The following is an 11,262-nucleotide window of genomic DNA, read 5'->3' on the forward strand; positions in this document are numbered from 1 at the left end:
TATCTTCATTCCTACCTCACTAGGTTGTTGCAAGTATCAAACACAGTAAAAAAAATTTTAAAGGAAAGTGTTTTGTGATGTTGGCTCATTCTACAGATGAGGAAACTGAGGTGAACAGAGTTAAGTGATTTACTCAGGATCACACTGCTAGTAAATGTCTTGAAGCCAGATTTGGAGTCAGGAAGACCCTAGGCAGGTCACTTAACCCTGTTTGCCTCAATTTCCTCATCTGTAAAAAGAGTCAGAGAAGGAAAAGGCAAACCACTCCCATATCTTTGCCAAGAAAATCTTAAATGGAGTCAAGAAGAGTTGGACACAACTAAAATGACTTGACAACAACAACAATTGGACTCTCCCTCCTCCTCCCTCACCTGACTTGTCTCCCCAAAAGTTCATTTTAGTCTTTTTTCTTTCCAAGTAAAATTTTAAACTCAATTGGACTGGGATTATAATTGTGTGTTACTCCTAACAGTGCTAGACATATAGCATTCAATAAATATTTGTTGATGATAGAATAAAATAATACAAATGTCTCATGGGGTTCATTATAATAGGATTTAAAAAAAAATTCTATTACACCAAAGCAATTTGGAAGTTATGAGAAATTTTTATAAAAGGATTTTTACCAATATTTTCTTAGCTTGTCACAGGGAATGATTTTAAAATGGGATTGGCTAATAGAAAAAAAAAAAGAGGGCATTATTAAATATGAGAAGGCCACATTTTTCAGGTTGACTACAATTCCAATAGGTCTAACGATCTTGGAAAATTATTATAATTATAAGGTTATGAATTTAAGAACTTCACAAAACAGACCAAAGTTGGCCAACCAGACAAAGTTCAGCAAAGAACCCACAACTCCCCTCCCCCATCCTCTCTTAAAGTGGCTTGGTGAGAAAATACTGGATTTGCAGACAAAAGATCTGGGTTCAGAGCCCAACTCTGGAACTTATTGGCTAGGTTACCTTGGACATTTCATTTCTCTGAGCCACAGTGGTTTGTGTGGTTTTTTTTCAGTTGCAAAATAGGGAATTCAACAAATGCCACAAACATGTACCAAGTAGCTATTAAACACTAGGGGAAGTACAAAGTTTAGATAAGATGCGCCCCTCCCATGTCCCCATGTAGCTCACAGTGGTAGGGGGGGAAGAGACAAATGCAATTATGTAAATATGGTTAATTACAAGATAAGTGAATTAGAGAGGATGCAAGAATGTGTGTGTGTGGGGGGAGGTAACGCCCTATGAAATTGTAAAGGAAAGGTCATTACCAAGGGAAGGGGAATGGAGGAAATCAGGGAAAACTTTATGTTCAGTGTTATTTTGGTTGGATTTTAACTAATGGGTAGGAATTCAGGAAGCACAGAGGGAGAAGGAAGATATTTCAAGTACTGGCATGTCAAGGGTATGGAGTAGGCCAGTTCAGCTTGTTGTAAGTGCATAGAGAACAGAATCATGAGTCAAATCAAATTGTTTGGTTGTTGTTCAGCCATTTTCCAATCACGTCTGAGACTCTTTTTGAGCCCATTTGGGGTCAAGATACTGGAATGGTTGACCATTTCCTTTTCCAGCTCATTTTACAGATGAGGAAACTGAGTCAAGATGATTAAGTGACTTACCCAGGGTCACACAGATAGGAAGTATCTAAGGTCAGATTTGAACTCACAAAGAAGAATTTTCCCAAGTCCAGGCCTAGTGTTCTATTACTCTATCACCTAGGGGTTGGCTCAAGTCAAATTAACAAGTATGTATTAAGTGCCACTATGTGTCAGGCACCATATTATGAGCTGAGGATACAAAAATGCAGAAAACAGTCCCTACCTTCAAGGATCCCACAGTCTAATGGAGGAGACAAACAGGCAAGTAATAATGTACAAAACAAGGTATATAGAGAATAAATTGAAGATAATCAGCAAGAGAAAGTCACCTGCATCAAGGAGGGCAGGGAAAGCCTTCATATAGATGGTGGGATTTTAGATGGGACTTGAAGAAAGCCAAGGAAACAGGAGATAGAAATGAAGAAAGAGAGAATTCCAGACATGGAAAACAACTAGTGCAAACACCTGGGGTCAGAGGTAGAGTGTCTCTTGGAGGAACATCACTGAAATGAAGAAGTGTAACAAGACTGGAGAGGAGCATTCTACTGAGGGAGGCCTGGAATGTCAGGTAAAAATAGCTCAACTTTACTGAGCAGGCAGTGGAGGATCTTTGAGCAAACAGGTGGCAACATGACTATTTGTTAGAGAACCAAAGTTAGTTTTTTGGCAGTATATAAAAGACAGACTAAAGGAGGAAGAGAAGGGAATCACAGAAGCTGAGAGTTGGAGGTACCTCATCAGTTACCCAGTCCTTTCTACATATGAAAAGAATCCCTTTCCCTCCATAAGTAGGCATCCAACCTCTCCTGGAACACTTTTAAGGAGGGGAAAATTACCAGTTCTAGAAGCTACCCTTAATACTTCTGGACATCTCCTTTTAAGGTTTTAGACAAAACCTTTTAAGAGGCTGCAGCAATAAGGTAGGTGGGTGGTTATGAGGGGCTTATCGGGTGGCAGTGAAAATAGAGGAGACAGGTGTAAGAGAGGATATAGAAGTGGAATGAAGAGGACATGCTAATTGCTCAGATGTGAGGGGTGAGAGGAAAGGACCAAAGACACCACCACTGTTTCATTCAGGGAAAAATCAGTGAGTAATGTCACTGAGAGAACTCATGAGGTCAAAAGGATCAAGTTTAAGGGGAAAGACAAGTTCTATTTTGGACCTGCTGAGTTTGAGGTTGTGATTCAAACTTAGGGACCAGTCATCCTAACCTATGTCTGGCCGATGACTCTGAGGAAAGAGTGAGGCTGATGACTTTGCACAGCCCTGCCTCACTTATATCCAATTCACTTGCAACTCAAGACATCACCCTCTTGGTATCATTGGTCTTTTTTGAGAATAAAGGACAATCAATTCAAATTTAAAGGATAAGAGCACTCTTCATTTGATAAATGATCAAAGATATAAATAGGCAATTTTCTGATAAAGAAATCAAAGCATTAAAAAAAGTTCCCAAACCTTAAACAAATAAATACACATTTAAAGCAATTCTGAGGAAACACCCATCATACTGCAAAGTTAACAAGAAAGAGAAGAAGGGGACAGAAGTTTGAAGTGGCTATAGAATGTCCAGGTGGAGATACCCAGAAGACAGACAGAGAGGTACTGGACTGAAACTGATGAGAAGTCAGTTTTGAAGTTCTGTGCATTCAGGTAGTAGGTGGAGCGGTGGTAGTGGATGAGAGTGCCAAGGGAAGGACCCAAGGCCAGAACCTTGAAGAATATCCACCAAAAAGCCTAAGGGGAGAGGACCAGGGGAAAAGAGACAGACAGACACAGAGAGAGACAGAAAAGGGAAAATAGAAAGACAACCAATCAAAAAAACTTGTTAAATCTGAAACCGAAGGAAAAGAATACACAGTAAAAGGGAAGAGTCATCAATGTTAAATGTTGTGGAGAGGCCATGGAGAAGGAAAATTTAAGAAGGGGTTGGTCTCCATGACCTCTGGGGTCTCTTCTAGTGCTGAATCTATGATCCTATGGCTACATGACTTCCAAGAGCCTTCCCTCCTCATAGATGACTCTTCCTTTGGGGTCACCATTTTGGACAGATTCCTATGCTTCACCTTCAGAATTCTCTTTCTTCTCAACTGCTGCACTGCAAGACCCTCTCCCCATTTGTTGTCTTCTGCAGAATGTAAGCCCTATGAGGGTAAGGACTGTCTTGCTAGCTTGTATTTGTATCCTTAGTAAAATACCTGGCACATAGTAAGCATTTGATAAATTATCTGTCTATCCATCATCCCATCTATCTATTGTCTATCTAGTATTCTGTCTATCCATCTATCTGTCTATCCTATTTATCCATCCATCTATGTATCCATCTCCTATCTATCTGTGATCTTAAATCACACACACCCCTGTAGATCTCAGTTTCATCATTTGTAAAATGAAGGAATGAACAAAGTTAGCTTGGAAGCCACCTAGCCATAGGATCATAGATTCAGAGCTAGAAGAGACTAACCCCCTTATTTTACAGATAAGAAACTGAGGAGCAGAGAAGTTAGAGGATTCCTAGAAGCCTAGGATTGCGCATCTAGGTAGGAGTATTCAAACCCAGGTCTTCTGACTTGACTCCAGGCTTCTACCTTTACCCACTATATCTTTTAAAGATAAGGAAACAAAAGTCCACAGAGGTTGTGACTTGCCAAAGGTCACACAAACAATGACAAACAGACAAAAGCAGGATTTGATCCCCAGTACTCTGACTCCAAAGTGAGTTCCTTTAATAGCTAGGATATATAACAGCTAACATTTATGTAGCATTTGAAGGTTTGCAAAGCATTGTATACATGTCATTGTAAAAGCAAGCACCATGACATACACAGGAGGGTCTGCTGTCACAGGTTCTTAGATGTGCATCTCTAAAAGGAAAGCAACTTTTGAGGGGTCAACAATCACTTTAATCAAGGATAGAGATAGAGATGATAGAGATAGAGATGATAGAGATAGAGGAGATAGAGATAGAGGAGATAGAGATAGAGACAGAGACAGAGACAGAGAGAGACAGAGAGAGACAGAGACAGAGAGAGACAGAGACAGAGAGAGAGAATACACTTTGTTCAGGGAGAAAAGTCAGCACCCTAAACTTCAGAGAAACAAAGGTCAACCAACAGACTGGGCTTCCAACTGTCTGACCATACATCACAGATAAACAGACAGGTAACTGTCTGAGCATACATAGTTACCAGAGAGAGAAGCACCAACATCTAGGTTTTCAAAGGGGAGGCAGAGGGGACTCCATAGCAGCTTCCCAGAATCTCATCTGGTCAAACAAACACTTCCAATGAGTAAGCCCGAAAGTAAAACCTCATCTCAGAGAACTGATACACTTTTCAGAGCCAGAGGGCATCACAACCCTTGAGAACCAGTGCCTCATTAACAAAAGATGTGGACCTTCCTACAAATCTCCTACAAATCTTCCTACAAATCAAACTCCTCTTAACAGTCAGGGCGGGGAAGATCTCTAATCTCATTAGCATTACAGTCATCTCCTTAGAGCATCACATCAGTCCTGAGTGGAAGGTGCTATTAGTATCCCCCTTTTACTGCTGAGAAAACTGAGGCAGAGAGAGGTTAAGTAACCTGCCCAAGGTTACACAGCTAGTAAGTGTATGAGAAAAGATTCAAATTCAGCTCTTCTTGACTCCAAATCCAATATCCAATCCACCACTCCACCTAGCTGCCTAATTCATCTTGCCTAAGAAATGAGTAGCAGAGTAGAGATTTAACCTAGGTCCTCTTTCTACCAAGTCTACTGAAGTCTTTCTGCTGCACAGAGGGAGAAACCTATACTTAGCAGCTGTAAGCCTGGTATTGAAGGGGAGGGAGAAGGAAGAAGGAAGAACAGGGGGCAAGTATAATTAGGGATTTCTTAGGAAAGAAGAAAAAAACTCATACAGCCATTTGGAGAACAAGTTGGAGAGTCAATCAAAGTAGAATTGACAAATTGTCTGGCAGCAGTAAGGGCACAGACATTTGTGGTCATTGAGACTAGACTGTATTGCCTACTATCTGTCCCAGGACTTCTAGAAGGATAGAATGAGATAATAGCTATACTTTAATGCGCTGGGTGAATATTAACCATTATAATTATGACCCCATGCAAGAAAGCTTTTCTTTCCATGTTCATTCTCTGGGAGGAACCTCATTCATCATCAGTCATTCCTCCCAGAGAACACATAGGAGTGTTTTTGCTCCTTCACGCACCGGGAACTGAGCTGACCAGGCGGTACAGGTATTTATGATCTTGTGCTTGAGAGCACAGGCATAAAGCAATCTCAGTTGGGCATTTATCACATCTTATATTCTCCACATAGTAATTTTTCTTCACCTTAGCCAGGAGTCCAGTACAGAAAGGAGGGAGAGGCTCCCTCCAATATCACTTACAGCAATGAACCTTTTACCTAGTCTACCTTGTCTATATCTTCCATATATATTTCTGCGTGTACATTGTTCACCCCATTAGAATACAAGCTCCTTGAGGGCAGGAACTGTGTTTTTGTCCATTTTCTTTCTCCTCAGAGTTTAGCATGGTACCTGAAACATAGTAATGTGCTTGGCAAGTGCTTGCTGAGCCAATCTATTTCTCTTTTTGTTGGAAATAAGTGACTATGGGCAGGGAGTGGGGGGCATCACATACATAGAAATGCCCCAATGTTGTAGAAAAAGACTAGGAGCATATTTGGAAAAAAAAAAAAAAAAAAGGAACTTCATTGCCAAACCTCTTGAAAAAGTTGCCTATTCTTGGTGTCAGCCCTTCCTCATCAGCCACCCTCTCCTGGATCCTTTCCCCATCAGCCATTGTCCTGATGTCTGCTAACCTCATCTCAACGTCCTACCTTCAGAGCCTCCAGAGTAACCTTGGTTCCTATATGTGAAGAAAGCAGAGAACCACAAACCCAGGAGAACAAAATAGACACATTTGAGGCTGGAGGAATGAGCAAGCAGATAGTAAACAAAGCAACACCTAGAAAGGGGTGACTAGCATGAAAAACTATTAGCCCCACCAAGATCCTGTACACTTAAGTTTTTTTTTTTTAAAGATGACAATTTTCACTCACTCCAGATTCTAGCTGTGCAAATATGGTTTTGCACCCTTTGAAATGAGGGCATATTTGTAAAGGGCTTAATACAGTGCCTAGCACACAGCAGGTACCTAACTAAATCTTTGTTCCCTCCCATTCCCTTCTCCATACTTACAGATAATTTAAGTACAACTTTGATCCATTTAAAAAAAAGTTTCTAGCTTTTTTTTTTTAATGTCCTGGTTTCTTTGCGGTATGGTGAAGCTTATGCACTCCTCAGAATAATGACTTTAAGTGAATAAAATAAAATATATGGGATTACAAAGGGAATCAATTCCATTGAAATAAAGCGATCAAAACATTAAAAAGAAAAAAGACAAGTGCATAGATAACTGAGTTAAGAACTCATACACTAAATATTTGCACAGTTCACTTTTTTGTAAGTTTCTTTACATCAGTGAGGCCATGTGGCACTCTGGACTTAAAAGTCAGCACACCTTACAAGGATGTGGAGTCAGGAGAGCTGGGTTCAAAGCTTGCCTCAGGCATTTATTACCCTTGGAACCAAGGGCAAGTCCCTTATAATTTCTCAGAACTTTAGTCTCTTTGGAAAAATAGGGGTAGTGTCATCTAGACTACAAGGTCATGAAAGGGAAAGCACTTTGTAAATCTTTAGGATAGAATAGGATATTGTCACTTTGCCCACCAGACCGCAGTCCTCACCTTTTAGAGACTTATCATCTATACGTCTCCACCTTCTTTCTCAATTCCCTCAACCTTTCCCTCTCAAAAAAAATTACTTTTGTATTATTTTATACATTTTAAACATACTTAAACATGTATGTGTTATATTCTCCAATAAATTGTTAAATCTTTGAGGGCTGATATCATTTCACTTTTTTGTCTTTGTATTCACAGTGCCTGACACATAGTAGGTCGTGACAAATGCTTTTTGACTAATAACTCTAAAATTGGGATAAAAATTGCACCTACCACACAGGGCTGATCCAAATGAGATATAATTTGGAAAGGTCTTTGAAAACTCTTTGATTGCTAAACAGTTGTCCACTATTGTATTTTAATTATTTTTCTTATTTTCTTATCATTGTCTGGACATTACAGAATGGTGACTTGGTACAGAGACAAAAAACCAACATCTCCTTTAAACAGCAGAATCCATGATCAACAAAGCTCTCCACTCACTTAGATTTTAGTACTAGGCAACTTCTGAAACACAAACACCAAAACAACCAATGATTTTGAAAAGCAGATGATTTCTTTAGGGGCTTATACTAAAGTCTGGTTTTCTTAAAATCGAAATTTCTTTAAAGAAGTTCTAGGAAATCACAACACTTTTGTTATGCTCCAAATCATCAAAGAACCCCAAGACACATAATTTCTTTGAACTACATAAAACAGGACCCCCAAAAAAAATCCAAGTCACATAAGTCCCCATCTCTGTGCCGGCACATGAAACCTGCAGATGGTACGAATATATTTAAGCCTAATCATCATATTATACATAAGCTACAACAGCTAATTCAACCTAGCTAGAACTCATTTCAAACCAAAACCCCACAGCAGCCGAACAAGTAATGGACAATTACACTCGTCCCTTACGCTTATAGTACTGCACTCTCAAGACAAATGCTAAAGAACCCAGAGAGAGAAAAAAAACAAACCCAGCATGTCATCCTCCTCAATACATTACATGGAACACACACAAAGGATAATCACACCTGTTTTATCCCATCTTTATTCTGTGTTCATGGAAAATGTATGTAAATTGGTACTAGCAACTATCTGCTGGGACAGCCAGCCATCTAAAATAGGCAAGGCACATTCAGAAGAATGCAGTCTTTATATTGAGATTTATTTAATTTGTCTGATTTGGAACAGATGATTAGTCCATTGCAATTAGCTTGAGATTTCACAAAGTTAGAAATGCAAAAGACATAAAAGAGAAGGGAAAAGGCAAAATAGACTATGTTTCCCGTGATGCATTAGGTGACAATATAAATACTATCTTTACAGCTGGATAATTCTCTGTAATAGCACGTCTTCATAAACAGATGCACGGTACAACAAACACTCCTGTCAATTTAGCCATTAGGGGTAAGCCCTGATTGCTGATTTTAAAACTGGCCCAGTTAAGTATTGGGCTGAAGGCAAGGCTCTTCTGTGTATCTTTAGGGACCTGTGAGCATCCTACAAGGAAACTAGCTGCAGAGTAGTCCCATAAGTACTACCACCACCCCCAAACACATCAGACAGCATTTCCAATCCCACAAATTTGGATCCTTTATCAGTATATATGTCCCACAGATTTGCACCCTCAATCCCAGTGGGATTGGTTTGGAGACAGTCTGGGTGGGTCAACTGTACTCTTGGCAAAAATAACAATGCATCCAGAATAGTAGGACTTTTGTAAAAGGTGGGGGGAAATCGACTTAAAAAGCTGTGTGTAGGGTAGATATTACTTTCTTCTTTTACTTAATAAAAACAAACATCTAAAATATAACTGTCAACCTTCCCCTTACTGTGCCAGTAAACATTACTGGGTTACGATGGATTTTTTTAGTTTTAAACATATATGTATTTGTCAATAGGTGAAGTAGAAGAAATACCAAAACATCAACAAATTATAGGGGGGAACATTTTGTGGAAATTCATTAAAAAGTTACTAACAAATCACCAAGTATTTGGTTTTTAATGACTACCTTTACATGACTAAATCATTCCAATGTTTCCAATCACTTCTCAGATTACATGCCGGAAGGGAGTCTAACTTTGACCAGTTCTACTTGTCCTGATGTGGGACAGCTGTAAAGTAATATTACTAGAATAAAAAAACAGTCTTTTCTGACATTTTCAAAGGCAACATTATGGAAGTAGATTCCACTGAGAAACTGGCAGACATATAAGGCTGCACATGGAACCAGAAAGACCTGAGTTCAAGTCCAGCTTCTGACTGATGCTAGCTGAGCAACCCTGGCCAAGTGTTTTAACTTTTTAGTTCTTGGAACATAGTTGCCATGCACTAACCACCATAATAAATACTATCCAGACCCTAACAGCTGTGTATTGAATAGTGTGACATGACACCTGCTCCTTTCAGATGAACCGAAGTAGAGAAGAATCCTATCTTTCCCCCCATAATTTCTCCCTGGTGCATTAAGTGGTGCAGTGGGTAGAGGGGTTGACCTTGGAATCAGATAGATGGGGCCCAAGGCCGCCTCAGACGGATACATACTAGCAGCTTAAGCAAAGCCAAATCCTTAACCTCTCAGTGCCCCTGGCAACTCTCTGAGACGAAGTTACAGAGTAGTCAAGCTCTACCAGTGGAGGGAGTTTCCATGCCATGAATCTCCCCCACGCTGATGAAACCACAGGTCCGGATAAAAAGAATGAGAGTGAGGACAATAACTTGGGGAAAGAGTAGGCTGAGGAAAAAGTAGGAAAGGCGGAGCTTGGTCTTTTCCTGGGATAGGTTGAGGCTACAGCCCGTGTAAAGAACTTTAGGTCCCAAACTGCTTTTGGCTCCTGGAAATGTGAGTCAGAGGACAAGGTAAATTATCCACTTTGCGCCCTGTGTAACACAATCTGCACTTTTTATTTGTTTCTTTCTTTTTTTCTGGGCTCCTAAAAATGGTGCTGTATAAGAACCAATTATGGGCAAATTACCTACAGACTCAGAGGGGAACCCAGGGTGGGTCAGAGAGCTGAGGGACCTACGGACCTAACCACCAAGCAGGCGTGCAGGCAGGCTGGCAAGCACCCTGGGACACTCTGGGAATCAGTTTTCTCCTCTGGGAAATTGGGAGATTGGACCTGATGCCCTCTAAGAATTGTTCCAGTCTAACACCTAGCATTCCTTAGGTATGTCTTCCCCATTCATGGGCTGGGACAGCTCCCTCGCCTTTGGACTCCAACCGGGAGCTCCAGGAGCCAGGGAGGGGAGCCCGGGGTCGCCAAGATTGACCAGGAGAAACGTCCACATGCTACATCTTGCCACGCCACGGGACCTCTTCGTCCTACCAGAGTTTCCCAACTTCTCAGCAGGGGACGCGGGGCTTCTCCCGCAATCCTCAGCCCTTCCTGGGCAGGCGCTGTCTGCGGGCACTTGCCCATCCACCAAGGGGCGGCGTGACCTCACAAGTCCACCTCAACCACAGGCTGCCTACCCTCCTGGACCCCGCACCCAACTCACCGCTCACGCTCGCCCCCGCCCGTCTTGGGGCGCTCCGCTCCCTGTCCCGGACCCCGGGAACCGGGTGCCCGCAGTCTGGCCCGAGGACTGCTGCATGCCCGTGTGTGAGTGAGTGTGAGTGTGTGAGTGTGCCCGTGCCCCCCGCCCTCCCTCCAGATGGAGGAGGGGAGAGAACGAGGAGTAGGAGTAAGTCTACTGCAGAGCAGAGGCGAGTGGGACCGGAGAAAAAGTTTGGCCCAGGCGAGGGCGGGGAGCTGCCGGAGTAGAAGGGGCTGGGCCTCGCCTCCCCCGCCCCTCCCCGTCCCGTCCTGCCCCACCCCGGCTCCTAGGCTGGCCTGGCGCCCGGGAGCGTCTAGGCGGTTCCCACGGGATAGAAAGAACTCCCTCTCTCCCCCCTCACCTCCTAGGAGGAGGCTGGGCAGCGCGA

The 11,262-nt window shown here is 42.0% G+C and overlaps 1 protein-coding gene across 1 annotated transcript in view; it reads right to left on the reverse strand.

The window, feature by feature from the left end:
• Positions 1 to 11,056, reverse strand: part of LPAR3 (lysophosphatidic acid receptor 3) — a 119,700-nt gene extending 108,644 nt beyond the window's left edge. Inside the window, exon 1 of the mRNA XM_072648903.1 lies at positions 10,836 to 11,056. The gene's annotated coding sequence lies outside the window, so the exon portion shown is untranslated. The remainder of the gene's footprint in view (positions 1 to 10,835) is intronic.
• Between the last annotated feature and the right edge of the window lie 206 nt (positions 11,057 to 11,262).

This window comes from Notamacropus eugenii, chromosome 2, assembly GCF_028372415.1.
Source record: "Notamacropus eugenii isolate mMacEug1 chromosome 2, mMacEug1.pri_v2, whole genome shotgun sequence".
NCBI classification, from domain to species: Eukaryota; Metazoa; Chordata; class Mammalia; order Diprotodontia; family Macropodidae; genus Notamacropus; species Notamacropus eugenii.